Genomic DNA, 541 nt, shown 5'->3' with positions numbered 1-541 from the left:
GAGGCGAGGGCGGGGGTGGCGGGGCTGAGGGGAGCCCGGCGGCCTCGCCTGCCCGCTGAGAGGAGCCGGGTCCCGCCCGGGCGTCCTCCCGCTTTCTCGCCTCCTGGCTGGGTGGGCTCCTTCCCCCCTCCCCCCCTCCCTCCCCCGCAGCCTGCTCTCACCTACGGCTTGTCCCCGTCCCAGCGGGCTCCCTGCTGTCCAGCTATGGCTGGTACATCCTCTTGGCCGCCGTCGCCATCTATCTCCTCATCCAGAAGATATCGCAGAGCCTGGCGGCCAGGCCGAGCAGCCAGCCGGGAGCAGCTGACGCAGCTGTGGGTGAGTAAATCTTTGCTGGCTCTAGAGCTGCGTAGGGTGGTGCTTGTGTCCCTTCTAGGTTCCTGCTAGCAGTCGCGATGGGGCGTCCGACAGCTGCTCAGATCCACACACAGAGAGTATTTATTAACAGCCAAAAAGAGATCAGTTCCGATGGGCTTTAACAGTAAGCGATGCTCAGGATAACTGTTTGGGCCCGCGAAAGCGTACAGATTGTGTTACTGGA

The sequence above is a fragment of the Haliaeetus leucocephalus genome, unplaced genomic scaffold (assembly GCF_000737465.1).
Source record: "Haliaeetus leucocephalus isolate CR32 unplaced genomic scaffold, Haliaeetus_leucocephalus-4.0 Scaffold339, whole genome shotgun sequence".
NCBI lineage: Eukaryota > Metazoa > Chordata > Aves > Accipitriformes > Accipitridae > Haliaeetus > Haliaeetus leucocephalus.
This window is presented reverse-complemented; position numbering follows the sequence as displayed.